The 15,289-nt window shown below is 34.1% G+C and overlaps 1 long non-coding RNA gene across 3 annotated transcripts in view; it reads left to right on the top strand.

Moving 5' to 3' along the window:
* The window catches only part of LOC107165420 (uncharacterized), a 229,630-nt gene that overhangs the window by 200,010 nt on the left and 14,331 nt on the right, over positions 1 to 15,289 (top strand). For 2 of the 3 annotated variants that reach the window (XR_016191846.1, XR_016191845.1), the window contains exons 3-5: positions 7,872 to 8,051; positions 8,816 to 8,896; positions 10,154 to 13,428. This is a non-coding gene — a long non-coding RNA (uncharacterized LOC107165420). Of the gene's footprint in view, positions 1 to 7,871; positions 8,052 to 8,815; positions 8,897 to 10,153; positions 13,429 to 15,289 lie in introns of those variants that run through there. The other variant, XR_016191847.1, reaches the window with a different exon arrangement.

The following is a 15,289-nucleotide window of genomic DNA, read 5'->3' as shown; positions in this document are numbered from 1 at the left end:
CCCGGCGACGACCCTCGTCACGCCGCTGCGGCGGTATACAGCGTCATACGCCGGGCGACTCGGGTTTTGATGGATGAAGATTGATGACCGTTAATGCGAATTCGAGGGCTTTTCCGAAAGACGGCCAGCGCGTAATAGATTTTTCTCCTCGAGCCGCCTACGCCGAAACGAACGAATGTGCAACGGATATCGCGTGCGTGACGCGGATGTATACGTATAATATGTATATTGTATATATATATATCATATTATATATATAGGTACGCGGAGGAGAATAATAATAATAATATTATGATGATGTGGAAAAAGAGGAGAATATTATATCCAGCCACGGTTGGGTTGGGTCATTCACTCATACATCGCGATAGGGGAGGGTCAAGTTGTCTCGTGTATGTGTGTGTGTGTGTGCGTGTGCGTGTGCGTGTGTGTGTGTGTGTGTGTGTGTGTGTGTGTGTGTGTGTGTGTGTGTGTGTGTGTGTGAATTTCTTGAGAAGAGGCAAAAATTATACTTTTGCCTCCCTCCACAGATGTATCTACAGTGCAGATATTATATTATATTTTCCTATACAAATTATAGAATGAATACAATACATTTTTGTGAGATCAAAATACTTTTTGTCAAATTATTGCATACAAGTGCTTACCTACATTTATATCACGCTTCTATATATTGCTGTATATTATGATGTCGTATTGTCAACGTTATCGTTATCATTCTAAAGTTAATATTATTTTATAAATTTTGATTACCTTGAATTATTTTTTTTAAGCAAATTATGTTCAGATAAACCACCTTTTTTTTTCATTTAACTCATATGTATATACTTAATACTATTATTAACTATGATATGTGTCGAAGATATAGAATGAGTTTAAGACTTGCGCAATAACCAACAACTATATGGGTTCTGGTTTTGAGTTTTGTGAATTAATTATTTGTTCCCCTCTCCTAGTTATTTTATACCCAGCTACACCATTGGGCACTTACAAATCGTATTATATATTATGATAATACAGCCTTTGAAGGATAATCCACGAGTGGCGTTAATTATATTACGATAAATGTACCTCTATGTAAAGAATGGCGGTCTGCCGTTGTATTGTCATCGAGTTTTGCGTGTACGTGCGTATAACAATAAACGGTAGGAATGATAGAACAATCGACGCAACGTCGCGCACTTGACCGTATAGTGGTATATATATAACAGTGCAGGGTAAACCATCTTAGGGGAGGACTATGGATATTAAAAAAATCATGCGCATTCCAGCCAATTTCCAGACCATATTTTTCTATACGCATCATAATTTTTGAATTTTACTTATTATAAGCAAAAACGATTTACTATAGTAGAGTATATATATATAGTATAGGTGTATAATAGATATAAAATTATCATAATTTCAGTTATATAGAGATGAGTGATTACTGAAAAACCTATAATGGGCATAATGTCGCATGGCTTTTGATGAAAACAAAAAGATACGTTTATTTAATTAAAACTACCAAAATTATTCTTATTATATCTTAAATAACATGTATTTAGATATCCCGAAAACAACTGATAACGAAACAAACATTTATGGTATTTATTAATATTATTTTAACCGTTTTGTTTTCTCTCAAATTTCTGAAATTAAAACTAAAGGAAAATTATTGTATAAATTGTAATAATCAGAAGTGAGACTCGGCCCCCCTCTTCACCCACTCTTTAACCACCGTCGTATTACATATATACGGTATAAAGTAATTCAGAAATGGTATAATATGTATTTACGTTATAAACGAACGGCCGGTCGGTGACGAGAGGAGCACGTCCTAAATAAAACGTACATTATAATATAATATTATACGAAACGCGAATAATAATATTTACCGTTATCGGCCGAAAAAGGGGTGTACACGCGAATAATACTCTTATATATATATGACGCGTCCGTATTTGGGGGGATGCTGCCTCGCCACCGGTGTACGAATATATACGTACGAACAACAATAATAATAATATCAGCGCGTGTGTATAATACGCTGTGATGACTTGTACAAACGCGGTCGCGTGTCTACCGCCGTATTTTATATAATACACACACGGCTCGAATCAAAACAAAGTCACGAGCCCTGTGAAATAAGTACGGCTGTGTACGATGGTAATAATAATAATAGCGCGAGTAGAGTTTGGTAATACCGCAGTGGTATACAGTGGTATATAAAGGACGAGGACGACTACGACGCGCGGAGGTCAATCGTTGATAATATAACATGGGGTGTCTTAACAAGTTAACCGTTATATGCGTACCATTTTCGGTACATGGTTGATTTGCATTTTGAACTAACCCAAAAAGTAATGAACATGCGTATTGAATTTATAAGATATCAAGGGGCTTGGTCGAAAATTTGTTTGTCTGGTGGGCAATGAAATAATTTCCTGTGTTAAAATCGTATATATTTACGTGTACCAATAATGGTCCACAAAAGCTTACTGGCAAAACAATAAGTGTACCAAGAATGGTACACGTAGCATTTTTGGCGATGTACTGAAAAATGACGTAGTGGTTAAGCCGTTTTGTTAAAAAGAACGCTGGATTTTATGTGGACGATATATTTGGAGATCTAACGATTTGATACTGATAAGTCATGAGCTAAAATGTCATCTGTTGGAACTTGGACGACGAATATTCATAGAGTCTTCGATGGTCGATTGCATAATGGAAACAGTAATCGTCTGCTGCAGTTCTATAGAATGCGGGGAGTAGAGGGTAGATAAGTCATTTGCCCGATATTGTTTTTCACATTCAAACCTAAACTTCTCCTCCTTATAAGAACGATAGGTTTTTTTTTACGGAAATAAATTTGATTTATAGCAGTTTAAAATCTGAAGTTCTTTTCGAGACACCCCATACAATAAATTGGCGGCGATTGATCGACAGCTGTGCGCCCTACTGGCGACTAGGGCAATCCCGCGAATATATTATTATGTTGTATGGTTTTTGAACGGTTTTTATACAATAAGTCTTTGGCCCGGTGCGCAGCTCGATATATATATATATGTACCCGTATATCGCACGTATCTAAATAATAATAATAATATATTATATTGTCATTACGTTATATTATATGTACACGTGCGTGTGTGTGTGTACGACTGCGAATTCGCGTATAATGTCCACGTGTGTACACTGCGCCAATGTACACAATGCGCGCCTAGACAATACAACCACTATAAATTCGACATTATTTTATATTATTATATATAAATATATATTATATACAGGCGCATTGTGCTGTATACAGTTGGTTTTGTATAAAATAATAGATTTGTTTACATTTTGCAGTTCGTCGTATAGTCGCGTACGATCCAAACAGACCCGACGCGAATGTCCGAAAACACATTAGGGTGTTATAATAAAATGGATAGTATTCTGCACTTTTCAACCATTTGTCCAAACTAGATAATATGCGAATAGTCCCAGCTACATAATGATACCTATACAACTATAGCCACTAGGTATGTGAATTAAATAATGCACTATATGTATGTATATTATTGTACGACCTTAAAATCCTTAAAAATGCAAATACGAATTTGTTTAGAAATTACACCAGAATTAGTTGTTACATAATTCTAACTTTTTGTTGAGAAAGTTATAACTTATAAGTTTCAGATTAATTTAAAAAAATGCACTTCAAGTCTTTACTGAAAATTCACATCATTATAGATATCATAAGTATTACCTAATAAGTTTGACATAAATTATTCATTAAAATTTGTATAAAGAAATTTGAATTAATGAAAAATCACAATAAAAATTTTCACAAAGTGACTTAAAATTCTAAAATTTGCGATAAAATTGAACTTTTTTGTTACATATCTATACCTAATACAAACTTTCTGATTGTAAAGATGGATGTTTTATATTCTTAAAATGCACTTTGCTATATAATATACCGGGAAACATGGTTTTAGTAGCTATATAAACTACTACTTTTAATGTTATTTAATATTTATGCATATTTTATAATCATTATACAAATAAAACAATTTTCATAACGAAATAATACCCTCTGATGATTGCTCATCTGGCATTTGACAACATAGCCGCTTATAGACACCATAGGAGAAAATTTGGTTGATATTTCATCGGGTAATTTCCCTCTGCTTAAAAAGAATGTGTTTTTTTCCTCAATCTTATATAATATTATGTTTAATGATTTTTTTATTCTGCCACGTACATTTTCTAAAGATTTATAATTTTCAGTATATTTTGATGTATTTATAGGTAGAAAAGCGATAATTAGGTTTATGAAACTATTTACGTGACGAATGCTTTAGTTATAAGTTTTCGTAGTTGTTTGAATTGTTTGAAAGTGTTATTGCGGAAGTATAAATATGGGTAAACTTAGTGTGCTACACTGCTACGATCGATCATAATATTATTATTATATATGTTAGGTAGGTATATAAACATTTGAGGTAAATATATATACTATTTACGAAATTCGACAAACTTTATACCTAATGTTAATATTAAATAATTTAGATACTGATTCGAGGTAGTGCTCATTTGTTATAAACCCTTAAAAAGTAATAATTATAGTGGCAACATCGTTGGGCTTCTTCTCAAACAAAACTAAATTAAATTAAACTCTCCATTAACCCTTGGCCAACTTACCTTACCAAAAGGCGTCATGAAGTAGTAATCAATAGACTAAGAATTGGACATACCTGGCTTACACATCGTCACCTCATGAGACGAAAAGACCCAGACCTATGTACAACTTGTGGGGAAGCTTTAACTGTCAAACATATCCTCCTATACTGTCGAAACTACGCAGACACCAGAACAGCCTTAAGCATACCTGAGCATCTATATGAAGCACTTGGACCCGATCATGAAAATACTGTCAAAATCATAAAGTTTCTTAAAATAACCAAATTGTATAACCTTATCTGACATTTGTATTTGTATTTGTATCTATTTTGTACTTTCCGGTACTCGGACACTTTCCGGTCGCACACGTCATATATACGCGCGCATCTACTATTATTATTATGATTATACACAACAATAATATCCGACTCGCTGCAGGTCATCAATTCACACACGCATTACCACACCCGTACTCATCCTATAGTATATATTATTATCGTCGTATAATAGTCATCGTTGTACATACGCGATATCCGATGTTTATATCATATATTATATATATTGTGAATGTGCGTGTGTTATTATTTCGATCTCTGCGCGATTCGCGAGGGATGAAAAATGTCGGCGGCGGCGACGACGATGACTGCAGGGCGAAACGAATGGTTTGTATAAAAACCCCTTATCTTCATTAGGGAATACAAAAGCGACTCGAAATTAATGACGCCGCTCGTCGACCGCCATTAATCAACCCGTTTCGAGATCATAAGAAAACCGCGTGATGAGCGGACGCGCTGGTTACAATAAATATATATATATATATATATACAATAATAATATTCTCTCGAGCACAACATAGATTGTTTGTGTGTGTGTGTGTGTGTGTGTGTGTGTGTGTGTGTGTGTGTGTGTGTGTGTGTGTGTGTGTGTGTGTGTGTGTGTGTGTGTGTGTGTGTGTGTGTGTGTGTGTGTGTGTGTGTGTGTGTGTACATAGGTCTGCAGCAGGGCGAAAGAAACTGTTTAATTCAATCGCATACGTTTCCTCGACGAACGAACGAGTGAACGAGCACGCGAGCGCGATTTCGACGCGGTCGTCGTCGTCGTCCGCCCACGCTTCCCCAGTTACCCACTCTGGACTTCACATAAATACGATACTGCACGCGTATATCTGTTCCGGATATCCACTCGACAATTGATGATGGTAGCAGCGGTATACCCGGCGAATCGTTCTAACGTATATATATATATACATTTATAATATAATATTGTATATATATACATGATAACGACGTTATAACGATAATCAAATATTATATATATATATATATATATAATAATCTTCCCGACGTGTATATACGTATGATATTATATATCAGCGTCCGCAACACTCGTTAGGCTCTTAATCACGCCGCGGAGGGATGGATGGGGGGCGTAACAGTGTATAATAATATTATGTTTCTGCTGGCTGTGCTCTGCAGCTTCGCGTGTTATCATTTCGATATTATATTATTTGCTCGCACCCACTTCCCCTACATACCACTGCTGTCCTCTCGTCTTCGAATTTTTCTCTCCCTCTCTTATGATATCTCTCTTCTCGTCTCACTACGCACCTATAACTCTCCCACCCCCCTTCCTCCACCGACAACTCCGGGGTCTCCCTACGATCCGTTTTTAATAAAATCCATTGCCCGCGCGTGTTAGACTTCAAGTGATGTGCATATATCTCTATATATTTACGAACACGCGATAGTCCCCCCCCCAATTCGATATATAGCTTACAGCCTTAATGGTAGCTATCAAAATACTATCAACGGTGGCGAGAGGCCACGGGAGAAAAAAATCTCCACGCCGCGAAATTTGTCCAGGTGTCGGACGAGGATGAGCGAGCGAGAAAAAACAGCTTAACCGAGCGGGAAATGCAAAACAGATTCACTCTTTTTTTTCTTCAGTTTTTATTCTAAAATAAAAAAAAGAGCTTGGAAACTTTGCGGTTTTTATTATTTAACCATCTGGCAATTTAAACTGGAGAGATAAGACTGTTGGCCGTCTCTTCTGTACATTAAAACTTCGGCAAATCCGTTTTAATAACAATAATCTTATTTTATATTCCAAGACAAATAATGGAATTTTAATTAAGGATTTATTTCACTCTCCGAGGGAAAAATATTATACACATATATACACACAACGCATATAATAATATGAATTTATTAACCGTTTCTTTTTTCTCGCCCCAACGTTTTTTATTCCTATATTATATTTTAAATATCGTCAACGAAATTAGTCTCGACGTATACTGCAAAGTATAATGTGAACTGTATACCAAGCGACTATATATATACAATATATATAAATATATTTTTGTCATTTTTGACCCGGTGGTGTACATATATATGCTTGTATATATATATATATATTGTATAATTTCACAGGAAAACAGATATTGGGGTGGTATACACTCGGATATCGGAAAATCTCATTTCACAGAGGGAGATATAGGCCGAGCAACGAGTGAGAGAGATCGACAGATGAGTGGGCGAGAGCGAGTGAGAAGAGCTAGGAGTGCTGCTGTGTATAGAGTCCGCGCCAGAGTTTGTTTTTCAGATATAACGCTCCGAATCCTCGTGCACCGTATTTCAACGCATTTGCATAGAATTAGCATACTAGTTGATCCCTTATTGCTCGCCACCCCGGCCGTCCGCCCGCCCGCTTCCGCGACAACAACTTTCGGCACCAGATATCTTTTGATTCCTGTACAATTCCCTTCCCCAACCCACTTACCCACCCTTCAGTTATACATATATATTTAATATATATATTATTATTATTTAGCCCGGTAAAGCTCCAGCGAGTTTCTACACGCACGTTAATACCCACCCACCCGGCTTTTCCAACACGAGTCCCGTCGACGGTAGGTATATATGTATATATGAATATGGCACTTGTATATATATATATATATACGAATATGTCGAGTGAGGTGGGTAGGTGTAATATTATGTTCAGTCGTAAAAAGGTATATAATACAATATACCTACGTCCTACATATACCTACATCAATATATTATAATGCAGTTACGTAGGCACACGGACCGCATTAGTATTTAATGTCGCGGATTTCGTTCGTATTGGTGAATTCAATATAATAATGCCATAATGGTATTATGTATTTTATACCGTTGGCTATTTCGTCGGGTTGTTATAATTATGATATTATTATATTGTAGATAGGAGCGAAAAAATTACCGGCCGCAACACGGATGATACCATATATAATTCAAAATAACTTAGCTAATGTGGCTTAAACTCAATACGTTTGACTTCAGACTTTGGAGTTATGCTGCAAAAACGGCAGACTTGTATAATAGTAGCAGTCAATTTGGAGATCGTCCTCCACGTTACGATCGGTATGTATGCGCAGTTTAATTTTTTTTTCGTCATTAGCACGCACGTGGTTTAAAATTATATTCTAAAAAATAGATATTCCGTGGTTAGAGTATTGATTAGATAATATTTTGATTTTTAACCGAGTTGTTAGCATTTTTTTATTACTTACTGTGATGTTTTACACATTTATAACCCACTTTCAAATTAAAACATTAGAAAAACAAACCACAGAAAATGTTGAAAGCTTTAACTTTAATAATAGATAATAAAATATATAACGGTTGATAACAATAATATTATTCATATATGTTATCCATAGCTCACGTTAACTTCTTAAAGTCAATATAATGTTATCACAAAGAAATACAGAAGAGGGATTTTGGCATATTCCACGCGTGTTCGTTGGAAATATCAAATGTGCTTATCTACGCCTATATCGGCTATATCTACAATTGATCGTATTGAAAATTTGGAAAAAATTCTAGTCAGTAGAAAGTACATATTATTATAAGCTATAATAACACAGGAGCTGAAAATTTCAAGTAATTTTTTAACAATAATGAACCAAATAGAAACTTTAAACTTTTGTTTAAATTTTAATCTGTGAAGATAAGACGTTAAATAAAAAAGCGCGCTATGCTTTGCGAATAATAATATCTGGAAATACCTCAGGCACATGAATATTTTGGGTACCCAAAACCACACACACCCATCCACCCATCAACCACTAGAACAGTAATAATAATTATAATAATATTATGTTTATGATATATATGTATTATAGGACTATGTAGCCGAGTACACCGACCGTGAACAACAGCCTTCGTGTTTCCATAAGTCTGCGTGACGGCGTTCCCAGGTGCAGGTATTTTAATTGTATTCCAAAACTAGCTATTTAAATTTATGGATTGAGTATAATAACTTGATACGACATATGCGCACATTGACTCTGAACATATATTATTTATTAAGTGTTTAAAATTCAAATTGACGGTTTTAGCTCGAATAATCAAATTTTTGAAAATTGTAATACACTTGTTAGGTATAGCCGTATAGGTACTACATATTTGATCCTTTAATACGTCGTTTGTAGAGTAAATCATTTATTATTATTTTTTTTTAAATTCACTTTTTTTGTTGTCGTGACCTTCTGGCTGATTCTTAGATCATATACTCTTAAGAATGCATGGAATCTATAGTGTATAAATACTCAAAATAGGTAGTGCAATCATTGGGTGGTTTCCTCCGTCATACTTGTCATATTTCACTATTATACAATTTGCTTATTGTTCTTTTTTTTGAACAGATTGTAAACATCTTGACATCTTGTACATAATAAAAAAATCCACTTCTGGAACAATTCAATCCTAAATCTTTGTAAAAATAAAAATGTCTGCTGAAAACTTTATTCGTAGAGATTATTTTTATTTGAATTCGTTTTGAAAACATTTTGGTGATTATTTTGGTATACCTACCTATACACCAACATCGCATAATATGAATTCTAAGAAACATTTCAGCAAAGTATACTAAATATATATATATGTACCTAACTTAAAAAAATGTTTGTTATAATAAGTTACTTTAACTCCTACTTGTTACATAATAAGATCTATAATACTGAGAAAATTTTCGTTTTCAAATAATATTTAAACAAAAATGAATTTATGAATCGTCAACATATTTTGACGATGAAGTTCGTATATCGTCGAATAAAGTACTGTTCTTTTATAGGATATTTAAAAAAATAATAATTTTTATCAGGTCTTTCGAGTTTTACGGAAATTTGACGACCTATATCTTATATTTTAATTTTTTACTCGATTTTCGTTGCTAGTTGCTTATGTTTTAAAACTAAATCACGTATACAGTTACCCAACTATACCTATCTTATATTAATACTAATTAATATTTTATACTTAATAAAACCACCAGCACTAGGTGCTAATTTATTTAAAAAAAAACAACAGCAGATAACGAATGGGAGACGAAATGCTTTCGTGATATAAGTTTCGTGAGTGTTTGCGGCAATCGATTTTTAGGGAGACATAATATTTGTCCAATAAACACCCTGGTCCCTGGTTTATATAATCTTGGTTGTATATATATTTTCACGTTACAGTGCAAGGTCTAAATGTGATTTATGACGGAGTGTCTCGGACGAGATACACTCACGATGGTAAAGGGTCCCGTATGCAAATGAGGTTATAATTCACATTCGAGAGGCACGACCATCATTCCTTTCACCCTCAACTTCACTCGGTATACTTTTGTACAGAATGTATATATATATTATACACGAAAGAGTAGCAGAGACAGCGCAAAAGAGAAATGTGAAAAAAAAGAAGGAAAAAAGAAATATCTTTCAGTTTATCTCGGTTGTCAAGACCAATCAAACGAACGCCCGGAGGGGTCGGAAATCGACGAGACGAATTGTTACGGTTTTTGCATAAATAATAATAATAATAATAATAATAATACATAATATACATATATATATATATAGATCAAGAAAAAATGGAATGCGTCTATCTATATAATGACAGTTTTTATTTGAGGGTTCATTAGGACGACGAACATTTGAGTTATTGTTTCTTGCAATTAAATGACACGGCAATAACAAAAACTATTTTTTCTTTGGTTGTAAAAAATTGGAACGGTTTCCGGTCTCTTGATTTTATGAATACCTAACGAGGAATTTTCACATTGTAAACAGGTTCGTGAGAACATTTTTCTACTTTAAAGTTTTTCCATTTGAAAACTTAAGAAAACAGCGCAGCAGCTAACTAATTTTTCTTAGTTTTTATTATAATAAAAATAATAACTAAATACAATATACCAAGATGACGATTTTAACAAGCAAACACCTTAAAATCACGATGTCGAAATGAAAAGTTAACAAATTATTTTAACGGAAAATTCGAGCGTTTGAAAAAATATAATCTAGTTTAGGTGCGGAGTACCTAACGATGATTTACTTTTGATTATATTGTAAATGCAAAATACTTTCCAACAATATATTTTGATATATATTTTTCTAAAGAATTTTCAAACATTATTTGATTCATAATATTTTAATTTAATATTATGTTTATGTATTATATGCGCCTGAGTCTCACTCATCATGCGAGGATATAAACTGATATAAATTACTTCTATCAAACATATTTAATGCATTTTAATAACATTAAAAAATAATTTTTGATTGCATATTATAAGATTATAATGTAAGATGTTTAATTTTTTATGAAAACATTTTTATAGGTCGATTGGCCGACCAATATAATAAATACATCTCCTAAAAAAAGTCAATGATTTAAATAAATTTTTTGTTCGCGGATATAATTCGGACAACAATATCGTCATATATATTGTAACTGTTATCGTCAATATATATATATACCTGACAAACTCGTATTGCCCGCGGGATGGTCGCGATTATAGCTTTATGGCTCAGTAGGTAGCTCAAAAATATAATGACTGTTCTTACGATCTGTGCATCGCATGCGCGGTTATTGTGTATAAATTATTGTTGTACCTACTATATATACGTATACGATTTAAAATAATAATTATACGGTAGCTACATATATATTATATGGTATCGGCCAAAACGATATATAAATTATATTGTTATATCGGTACGGGGGTGTGGGTTTACGTTTGTGTCGTCGAGTGGAGGTGAGTGGAGGAGGGTGCACGACGGGAACCACAACAATGTTGTCAATCAACGTTTTTATTTACATGTTAATGCAAAAGGGTCGTCGGTGGCCGGCAGGCGTTCGGGGAGCGACAAAGGAGCAGCTCGGGCGCGGGGCTCGACGATTTTCTGCTAATTTAACATCATTCCGAGCAGGAAACCACAGCAGCACACATCCCATTGTGACGGAGGTGGCGTCGGCGGTGGTGAGGTGGAGGCGACGACGACGACGACAACCCTCTCCGCCGCCGCAGGATCGTCGTCGCGTACATAATATAAAATCGTATAATATCATAGCCGCCCTCTTGCCGGGACTTTATTTGGAGGACGGTAGCGGAGCTTCAGCCCCCGCGGAAAAACGGGTACGCGAGTGTGCGAGAGTGAAGGGAAAAAAACCAAACCTCCCCGCCGATACATAAATGGAACGGTTGATTGGCTCTAACCGGAGCTGAGCCCGCGCGCATGGCTCGCGAAAGTCTTTTAAAATTAAGCCTTTTATCTAATTTAAATCCGGTCGACGCCGCCGCCGCCGCCGCGTGGTCTGTAATTCCATTATATTGTGTGTATGGGTAGCTTTTCGGTAACGGAACCGCGGCCGTCGCGCCTCCCCGACAGGGATTAAATTCTCGAATTTTCTCTGCCCGCGACCTTTGCGATTCGATAATAATAATTCTCCCCAGCCCACAGAGCGTTTCATCGCGATCGACCGCACTCGGTGCGTCTATATTATTGTTGTGTACGCGTGAGTGTGTGTAAAAAGTTCATTTTCTACACCACACAACATTTTATTATTTATGCTCCCACACGTTTTTTATTCACGCTGAGGTCCCCGAAAAAAAGTAACCTTAACCCTTGCAGATTCATGCCACATATAATACTTAATTCTCCAAAAAAGTATAGTAATTTTAATGATTGAAGTTGACAACACAGTTGTAGTTTTGTCAAAATTCTGTTTATATAAGTCCACTGCTATTCAAATCCAAACAGTCGAAAAACAAAATCACTACACGTTTACACCTGCTAATAAAACTCATGCACAAATCAATAATAAGACCTATTTAGTGCTACCGTTTTATTATGGAATATAAATTTGCATTGGAAATTTTCCTTTTAAAATAAGTGTGTGATAGAGAAAGAGTGCCTTATTAGGAATTTTATTTTAAATATTTTTCACTCGAACCGAACTTGATGCAATAATATATATATATATATATATATATATATATATGTATGTATGTATGTATATTTTTTTTTGTAAGTCTCAATAAAAATCTTGATCAAATTATACTGTTATTATAATAATTAAACTCGATTTATAATGTGCTTTTGTAAATATTTAAATAAATGATAATAAGCTATACAACAATATTTCAAAATAATTTCATGACAAAAAAGTTTGTTGGCAAAGTTTTGGTGGAATGTTTTCTCAACTATGCAGGTAACTTCTACAACAAATGTTACCATAAGAGTAATCATACTCGACCGAGTAACTCAAAAACGAAATTTATTGATATAGTTTTGTCATAATTTCTACCGGGCTCTACTTGTCGATGACTGCAGGTGACATATCTGCCAACGAATCTTGTTGGTCTCTATTAAACGACGAAGGATAATTACATGGTTTTTCCAATCATGGTACCAACTCCATCAACTACCAATTATGAAAAACTTAGATTTGGCCGCATCGCCCGCATCGACAAGTTTATAGAGTTTGTTTATATTATAGTGAACAGTGACATTCGTAGTATGAACTATATGATAATGAATTCTTACAACGTTATATAGTAAGTATTGTACAGCGTTTTTATTTTCAAATCATATTAGAATATTTAGTTCCATAACTGATTAAACCATGATAAATACTGCAAATGTTTTAGTCGCCATCTGTAAAAATGTATTGTTTTTAAAATTTTATATTTTTATACATGTATCATGTATCACAAATCACAATGTTATCTATATAAATTATACAAATAATAATAAGTTGGCTCGAAATTTGTTATTTTATTATATAAATGATAAATAACGAGTACACATATACTCACACATACAATGTGAGATTTTATTTTAGCCTTATAATATGTTATATTTTTAATGATAAAAACACCTATTTTTTGTATTTGATAACTTATAAGTCTGATTCAGGTTCAAAATATCGTCAAAAAATATCATAACTCTTACACATTTGACTATAGTCTTCAACAGTATGGTAACTCGAAGGTGTAAATAGTAAACACAAAAATGAAAACGCAATATATTTGAAATTTGCAGAGCACAACCCTTAGCGTTTAATAGCCATGCAAGAGTAACGTAGATGCACGATAGTATACTAGAGTAGTAGAGTGGTCATTTTTATTTTGTCAAAAACGGGACAAATGGTTTAAGGTAGATACTCTTAAAAAACCTAAATTTTTTTTTACAATTTAAATTATGTTGGATAAGCTTAATATATATTTTTTTTACTCATAATAATATAATAATATGGAGATATCGGGATTAGAAAGGGACCATCTTCTAAAAACGAGACAAAAAGCGTCCCATTTGGTGTTTGATGTTTGTCGAGGCACCGGGACGTGATCAAAAAAGAGACGATTCCGTTTTAAACGGGACGCATGGACTTCCTATAGTATTACGTCTATACAATACTATAATACTATAAGTAATACAGTTTAATAGATTTAATTAATATTTGGTTGGTTTAGATATACGCTAAAGATCTTGTTAATATGTTATGCTGCTGTAACGCTTATATAAATAAATATTTTATATAGACAAAAACGAAATATATTTCATCGTTGTCGCGGTGGTTATTACTTTTTTTAAAGTGATAACTCAATTTCGCGAGCGCAGTCAAAATGTCATTTAGGCCGCGGCAATAATAGAAACGTCGGCCGCGGGAGACTTGTCGCGCATTATTAAATTACAAAATGTTTTCGTATATTATTATATATTAGGGGTGTGCGGATACCGGTGACCCGTGACCAACAGTGGTTAGCGTCAACGTGCTGCGGTCGAGTATAAATCAAAAATCGCCAAACGATCGTGTCGGGACATAATATAAAATACTCTTAACGAGACAGTTATTAATGTGCGTATTTGGTATTTCAGTTTATTTAATAAAATGTACAACATGACGTATACACACATAATTATATACACTGAACCGTAAATAGTAAATAATAAGATAACGTATATTATTATGTATCATTATCATATTATATCACATATTATATCGAACGTGATCAATTTTTTATTTTTATTTTTTGCAAAGAAATGAAAGAAAAACACCGTTCACGGTCTACTACATAAAAATGTATATGCACATACCATGTTATTTGTACATAACTAATATTATATATATATATATATATTCTATCACGTGGGATGATGTGTATACACATTTTTGATGTCTATAATAGATCGCAGTAACCAGTAATTCCGTAAAACGAGAGTTACGACGGACGGTTTCCCTTTGATCTCTGTTTTAGAATTTATATGGCTTATTATATCGAAATGAAGTCGAAAACTTGCTTTAAGGATGACGTCAGGGTGTCGAGG

The sequence above is a fragment of the Diuraphis noxia genome, unplaced genomic scaffold, assembly GCF_037042655.1.
Source record: "Diuraphis noxia isolate RWA-SAM2 unplaced genomic scaffold, SU_Dnox_SAM2 contig0005, whole genome shotgun sequence".
NCBI classification, from domain to species: domain Eukaryota; kingdom Metazoa; phylum Arthropoda; class Insecta; order Hemiptera; family Aphididae; genus Diuraphis; species Diuraphis noxia.
The sequence above is the reverse complement of the archived record's forward strand: the minus strand, read 5'-3'. Positions and strand labels throughout refer to the sequence as shown.